Below are 7,662 nucleotides of genomic sequence, written 5' to 3'. Positions count from 1 at the left end.
GGGCTCACTGGGCGGCGACGACGAGGTGCGGCAGAGGGCGGCGACGGCGAGGTCGGGGCAGAGGGCGGCCACGTCGGGGCAGGGGTGGCGCGGGGCGGCGACGACGTCGGGGCGGCGCGGGACGACATCGGAGGGGCGCGGGATGGCGCGCGGCGATGACGGCGACGGCGAGGCAGAGGGTCGGGATCGAAAAACTGAACGGAATTTTTCACGAGTGTTGATTATATAGACAGAGCATTGGTCCGGAATTTAGGAAATATAATAATAACCGTTTTATTATTATCTCTAGGGCATATTTCCATCACCATTGTCTCCGCCCAAATGACGCATGGATCCGACGCTAGGCTAGCTGTAGCTGCCACGCTGGAGGCCGCGCGGTTCGTCTGGTTTCCTAACGCATGGGCGGACGCGCAACCTCTATGTTGGCACACCGATATTCGGGACGCACCATCGTTTGATGAGGCCATGGCACGGTGTGCCAGCCGTGCAAGGCATCGGGCGCGGGAGGCGGCGGCAGCCCTCGCGGTGGCGGATGTCGGCGAGGCGTAGTCGCACTCTCTGGCGCCCCATAAGGGGCAACAGTCTGGGCGTCGCAACCACATCATGGTGGATGTCGGCGGCTCGTCCCCGGACGGATCCGTCATCGATCTGATGTCCACCGGCACCCAGCAGATTCCGGGCTCTGACGAGGAAGAGTAGGGCATGTGAGACGGCCGCACATTGAGTCCCGTGAGCAGGCTCGTGTCCCATGCCCTAGTCTACCTTGCTAGCGATCGGACCAACATTTTGAGGAGCGCAGCCGGCCACCAGACATGCCCAGGGCGGAGCTGGGCGAGCGGGGTGTGGCACCGGGCGAGCTCCGTTTAGATTAGGTTTCACGTTGCATGTAATAATATGAATTTGAGGTTTATAATTTGAGGTATCCGGATGTGAAATGCATTTTTTGAGACGTGCCCGGTCATTGTCTGCGGACGCGCCCGGGCGCGTCCACGGGTGTTTGAGGGGTCAGATTTTTCAAGTCTGGCTGTAGATGCTCTAGTACATCATTAAATCTATTTGCCTGCCTGATATGATAAACCTTATTTTCCCCCGCAAAAAAAAATGATAAACCTTATTTTGAGTGTTCAGATTATCCACTTGGTCTTTTATATTTACCTATATTTGGTTGTTGCGGTTTTGCAAGAGTATGGAATTATATAAATCGGAAACTCAGAACATAGCATGCATGGTAGGCAGGTATCAAGCAATTGGTTAACAGCACCGGAAAGCCAGGCCTGCCTTGAGCTTTTGGAAGGTCGCCTCGCCACTCTTGAATGACTTGGCGAGGATGGCGTTGTCGTTGCCGGTATCAAACACGACGAGGGGAACAGACACGGGCCCAGTAGTAGCGCTCCCAAATGCCGAGAGTGCCGTGGAGGTGCTGTGCCCTTGGTTGAATTGGCAATTCACCGTCCCTATGGGGAACACAAACATGTCACCTGCGGCCAGGTCCTCGGTGAAGAGCCTGTTGGCGGTATCAATGAACCCAACAGAGAGCATGCCGTTGACGATGACCAGCAGCTCAGAGGCACGTGGGTGGGTGTGCGTGGGGTTGACCAAGCCTTGGGAGAATGTGAGCCTGGCAGGATACGCTCTGGCCGTTCAGGGCTGGGAACTCCATCATGGTGGCCTGGTCAAAGTGAAACCGGGCGTCGGTGCATTTGCGGGGTGTAGGTGAAGAAGTCGCCAGTGAGGTTCATCAGGTTGGCGCTCGCTGAGACGACGAAATCGGCCAGGATGCCCGGATCGCCGGCCACAACGGCCAGGGGAGCCGAGAGTGCGAGCAGCGCCAACAAGGTGTAGCAGTTGAGTGGCATTGAATCAGTCGCTGGTGTTGTTGTGCTAGCTTTGGGAGGATATATATACTGATGCTATGGAGCTTTGCTTGTGTCATGGAGGTGGTGACTCGTGAGGCAGCACAATTTTTATAACTAAACGGCTTACTTTGTTGGGGACGGATCGCCGGACAAACCAAGAGTGATTTTTTGGTTTCTCTTTGTGCTTTCTAGCATACCTTGCTGCATAGAGACTAACTATTGCTGGCAAATATTAAGGCTGCTTTTGGAAGCATTTGGGCATCAAAATTGCCTATCCGGAATTCGACAGTTTTCTTAGTGAAGGTGGCAGCATGGACAGATATAAAGGATTTTCATTAAGGTGGGTCGATTGAAGGAATAGTGAGACAGGAAGTCAAGAGTAAACAAACACGTTCTTATCTAATTGGAGGCACGATAGGAGTTCCCACGTTTAAATCATGGGAAAACTTAGAAAAAGGAGGATCTACCCGTTCAGTTTGATGGATCAATGGACTAGGTTTATCTATGACTTGCACAATTCTTTTCCTGAAGCTAGCCGATTCTACTCCTTCCATAAGAAACATGATTTCCTGAGATGATAGAAAAGAAGACTCCTGTCTAGGCATAGCCATGATCTCTTTCCTCAGCCATGAACAAAGTTGCAGCTGATGGTGCGTGGTCTGGGTGTCAGCAATCCATGTCCTGTGGAGCTGTTGCACTGCCAACATGTTGAAAAGGAGGGGAGGGCACGGGGAAGCCAGTCCCACTCTGGAGAAATAGATAAAAGAAAGGCTCCCAACGTGGTAGAGAGCTGGCCCAATAACTCAGCGTGTGAGTTCTCTGTTCTTTCTTCAGTTAATGTGTTATTTTCCTGCCTGAGTTTGATCTGCTCCGGCGAGCAGAGTGCGTTTTCCGGTGAGTCAACCCAGTCAAAGGGAGATGAGTGAGACGCTAAAGCTTGAAAATCTCCACATTGGAGGAAGGGGAAAATATTAAACACCTTGAAACCATGAAGGGGCAAGCCATGATTGAGACATAAATACCTCTGACGACCCACATCTTTTCCCATTAACTGTTAGTCTGGATTGCAGTCCTTGATGGCAGCTGTAATGGTGAAACTTCTTCGACATAAGAAGCAATTGGTGCAACTTATATGATACGCCCCTTCAGACCAGCTGATGGATGGTAGCATAATCTAATAGACTTAATGTCTTATTTAAATCAATTAATGTCTTACTTCTTATTAGCTATCTGAGTAACAAAGATTTGCGCAATGAAAACCAGTAGCATTATGGAAGTTGTAAGACTGGGCAGAAGCAATGTTTATCTGATGCATGAATGCTGAATCCTTACTATTATATGCTTTATCTATTTGAAATCGGGTTTCTGACCTACTAAGGTATGTTAATGCCTTCCATTATTTGTTCATCTACAATTCTACAACTCACGGATGATACCACATGATTAAATTATATATTATTATTGTTGTTCATCTACAATTTACATTGTACAATCGGAATGAAAGGATGGAAATCTAGGAGCACATTTTTTAATTACGTAGTAAATTTTGATACAAGGGGTTATTATATACTCCCTCCGTCTCAAAATAAGTGTTGTTGATTTTGTACTAAATCAGTACAAATTTTGTACTACAATCAGCAACACTTATTTTGGGACAGAGGGAGTATATAGTACTCCCTTCGATCCAAAATATGTGTTGCAGTTTTAAACTAAGTTTACTTCAACCTTAGTTCAAAACCATGACACTTATTTTGGATCAGAGGGAGTACATTAGAGAGTTAGCTGGCTTGACTTCAGAGTAGAAAGCATGCCAAAGACCGTTTTTCTCAATTTGAATTAAGGGGTTTCCCCCCAAATTCATTTCTGAATGAAACTGATAAAGAGCGCCAATAGGAAGGAGCTTAATTACCATGTCCATGGAAAGTTCCTCTCTGGTCCATCTTCATTTTGAATAGTACATGTCCGACAATGTAGGTTGTACTCGTGCACAATTCACTCTAGCCTCGAACGAGCATGCACAGATTGTTGCTCCTAGAGGACCTATAGGTTTGACGTTTCTTCGCCACCAACACGAGAATTATGGCTCGAGCGATTCCTTGTAGCACCTATTCATTAGCCTTGAGCGATTCCTTTGGATCTTTGGGGACGAAAGGGAACTGTGTACCGGAGGGGAACTGAGGGTATTGGGTGAATAGGAGGGGTTCACCGAATCCCATCCCACCGTCACTTCCCTTGGGCTTTGAAACACCCATTTGCCAAACATGCCCTTAGATGGACCGTGAATGGGAACCTTTCCCAACCCTTTTCTAGCAAGAACATGCTTGCCCACAAAATTTCGTGATCCACTGAAAAACTACGTGGTGTTGCAACATTTATACCTTCGTCTATGAATCCAACAATGTCGGCACATTTTTCCTGATTCCTCTCATTCCAATTGAGAAGACTCAAACTTGGACTAATTAACTTCTCCTAGGTTGCTCTTTCTCTTATATTTATACGATAGGTAGCTACGCTCTCTACTATGGATGAGTATGGTAGGTTATTACAGGGAGAAAGCAAGGGAATCTTCTGTTATATGATGAGCTTCTGTGGGTAAGTGTTGCATCCATCTATTATATTGAACAAGCCGGATGGCTAATCGTTTGCTTCCATCGGTCTCTTCAAGCATTGATGATTTGTCATCCATCTGGTAGCTGAGAGCCCGCTTTCTTTCCTTTCCACACGTCCACAAATTTAGTGCAAATCATGTTACAACAGTTTAAAGGATTTGTTGCAGATGATCAAATTGGGCATGATTCTCAAAAGTGGTTGATTACAGAAAAAAAATCACTATTTGTGGGAAAATCATAATCATTGGTGCTAATCCTTGTGGAAACTATGGGCCACATACATTTAAATATCATTGTTGAGGAATCGTTAACTCATAGCTGCTTGGTTAGTAGGGAATTAATAGGCTAATTGGCAAGTTAATCGGCCATTTAATCGACCGATTTAATTACCAGTTTATCGGCTACTCGGTGACCCTACGAGTAGGGATTAATCGGCAAGTTAACTGGTTAATCGGAGGAATTCTTGAACAAGGTTGAATCAATCCCACGATCAAGAATCGTAATCCTATGGCTAATCAGTGGCCCAACATGAGCCAAGATCGCACTTCTGAGCCCTATTCCTCGCCCATATTATTAGTTCATTTGTTGGAAGATTGAGGAATCGTGAACCCTGAAGAAATTTGGTGCTACGGACCTACCAGTTTCTTTAGATGAAACTTATTATTCCATTAATTTGTGCACACTATTTTCTGGCATGGTTCTCAATGTATATTAGCTGCATAGAACATGCACATAATCATACTAATTTAATCTTATCGGTATAATGCCAATATTATACAAAAATTGCATACATATTAATTAATACACAAACTTTTGATTATCACATATTAGATACAGAATTCAATAGATTTGTTATAAAATGGCCTAGAAACTTGAAGCATCTATACCAAGCTGGCAACGCTATGTCCCATCACATAGACACTTGCATGATGCCCGGTTACTTCTTTGCATTAATAATTCAGGAAAACTGCCGTTGTTGGTTTGAAAAGTTAACCTGCTGAGAAACAAATTTCTTCAGTCGGTTGACATTGTCAAAGGAAAAGGAAAAGAGTCTTAGTCGGATTATACTCTAGAACTCATTTGAAAAAGATCTTTATTCAAAATCATCATCTTTCTTAACTGGTTGAGGTATTATCCTAATCGGTTAGTGATGTGAACCAGTGGGAGTTCTATGCTTTCCCAACCGGTTATTTATTTGCAGCCGGGTTTGTAAACAAAACCGGCTAATGAGGTCATTACTGGCATATGTTCAAAACAACAACTGATGAAGCAAGCATGATAGGTTGGTTTATAGTGTGAAGGAGTATTCAGTTTGGACCACAAATTTCCCACACGGATGACGGATGTGGGCGCCACAATAGACGTTCTTGATCTCCGCTGCGAGAATCCAAGTGCGTGATCAGAACCATGTCCATGGCAGTTCGTTGCTACGCACAATTCTCCTCCCTTTTTTCGGAGATCACCATCGTGCATAATCTTGTCCTCCCTTGCCGTTGCAATGTGCGAGTAAAACACCATTGTCCTTCCAGTCGTGAACGGCCAGGCTGTCACTAGACGCCATCAACTACGTCTTATGTAATAACTTCAAGACAATATTTCCTAGATCAACTACGGCTATTTCCTTTTTTGCTCAGAGTGGATGGGCCTAATTCACATCTAAGCGTGACTAATGTTACATAATAGAGTCATAATAACTCTAAAATGTGACGTATTTAAGAAATGTTTTATTAATTGTTTTCTAGATCAGCAATATGTCTACTTGCAGGGATGCACCAAAGCAAACCATATTATAATTTTTTTCTGCTAAATACACAAATGTTCTCTTAGTATTTTTATTCCTTGCCCCTGTCTTTTTTATGTATTGTATATTTGTGTATATGCATCAACATGAGTCGGATGCAACGATCTGAAAGAAATTCTATTTTGACACATATGGATCTTTCGCTTGTCTTCGAGCTGCATGCGTGCACTTTTCTGGGGAACCTTTTTTTTCCTTCAGCACTGAACTACTTAACTACTAACTGCTAAGTTTCTCGTCTCTCTTTGGGATGATGTTCTGGGGCAAAACACTCACATCACAGCAAGATACATCCTGAATATGCGCACGAAGAGCCTGCCTATATATATCTGCGCGCAGCATGCTACCTAGGAAACAATAATTATGACTTAGTTCCCTGAATGCATTTTTCTCTTCCATACGAGCCCCACAATTTTTGCTGACTAAAGGGTCTAGAAAGAAACCAATACTTTCAAGTGTAGCTACCTGGATCCCTTGCTTAATATAAAACTTACGTGACAATTCCCGAAAAAGGGTTTTCCCCCGCTTTAGATTATAAAGCAACCAACATCCACAACCAAGCCATCGATACAAACGCACACCACACACACCCAAGACGAGATACAAGGATGCCGGGCACCGACACACACCCCCAACGACTACCACGCACCCACAGGATGCCCGATGAACCGGGAAGTGTGACGGACCACGCCGGACCGAGGGCTCCAAGACGATGCCTCCAAGAAGGGGTACGACCACGGAATGTCGCCACCGTCCGATCCGAAGATCAAGCTTTCACCCGGAGCTAGAAGGAAGGAGAAGGAGCACCACGACGAAGCCTACAGGGAGGAACACGACATCCGCGGACGCCATCATCGTCGGCCAGAGCGCGTACTGGGCAAGTGATGTACTCCGGTGCTTCAACTCTTCCGTCGCCTCCCCGGTCCGACAGCCACCCGCAGCTATGCCACCCGAGCGGCCATAGATGCCCGCCCGCATCCGAGCCGCGCAGTCCGTCCACGACCGCCGCGTCTCCCACCGCCAGGGCCGCCGCCCTGCCACCAGACCACCGCGAGAACGCCCAAAGGACACGACTTTGACCAGATCCACTCCCCCAACCGCCTCCTGGAGTCGCCGGCGGGCGCTGCCTCGAGACGAACCGCGACATGACGCTGCCCGGGGGAAGGGGGAGGTGGGGGAACGGCCAAAGGCCAAAGACGCACATCCCCCAACCAGCCTCCCCCCCGAAACCCCCTGTTTAGCCCCCGAAGCCGAAGGTCCGGACCCGCCGGAGAGCAGCCACCGCCACCCGATGTCGAGGAAGACGGATGAGATGGCAGATATGCCGCCGCCGCAGCCATGGGAGGCCATCAGGGAGGTCTTCCCGCGCCGAGCTCCGCCGTCCAGCCGCAAGGGCCCG

At 47.1% G+C, this 7,662-nt stretch overlaps 1 pseudogene; it reads right to left on the bottom strand.

The window, feature by feature from the left end:
* Nucleotides 1-1,251: 1,251 nt before the first annotated feature.
* Nucleotides 1,252-1,856, bottom strand: LOC119350394 (annotated as a pseudogene).
* Between the last annotated feature and the right edge of the window lie 5,806 nt (nt 1,857-7,662).

Source organism: Triticum dicoccoides, chromosome 1A (genome assembly GCF_002162155.2).
Source record: "Triticum dicoccoides isolate Atlit2015 ecotype Zavitan chromosome 1A, WEW_v2.0, whole genome shotgun sequence".
NCBI lineage: Eukaryota > Viridiplantae > Streptophyta > Magnoliopsida > Poales > Poaceae > Triticum > Triticum dicoccoides.
This window is presented reverse-complemented; position numbering and strand designations above follow the sequence as displayed.